The sequence below is a fragment of the Oryzias melastigma genome, unplaced genomic scaffold (genome assembly GCF_002922805.2).
Source record: "Oryzias melastigma strain HK-1 unplaced genomic scaffold, ASM292280v2 sc00366, whole genome shotgun sequence".
NCBI classification, from domain to species: domain Eukaryota; kingdom Metazoa; phylum Chordata; class Actinopteri; order Beloniformes; family Adrianichthyidae; genus Oryzias; species Oryzias melastigma.
In genome coordinates this window covers 40,496-40,945 of record NW_023416964.1, presented here as the reverse complement: position 1 = coordinate 40,945, position 450 = coordinate 40,496, and positions in this window count along the sequence as shown.

Sequence of the window (450 nt, the reverse complement as noted above, 5' to 3'; positions counted from 1 at the left end):
AATTTTATCCTCCCAAAAATATTTTCTATCTTAAAAAAATATGTGTTTTTAATTTCGAGACTTAAAATTTCGATGGGTCAGAAATTCGACATAAAAAAATTCGGAGTGAAAAACTTCGCCCCAACAGTGTCACCAGAGCAGACCATCCTGCAAGATGTTCCAATCACCACCCAGAAAGTTCCATCCCCGCGTCTCAGTTGAAGCATCTCATCCATGTCGACCATCTTTGTAAATAGTGTTGCAATATACCTTTTTTATATTAAAAAAGCAAACATTTTAATACATCAAATATAAACTTCATTTATTCTCAGAAATCAAATTGGTTATTTGTTGGCATTTCTTTCCAGGAGACTATAAAGTTGGTTAAAAGTCTCCCTCCTCTCTCGTGCGCTCTGCTCTTCTGCCTCGTGTCCTCTCTGATCAGGTCTAGAAGCTCATCACTAGTCGCGT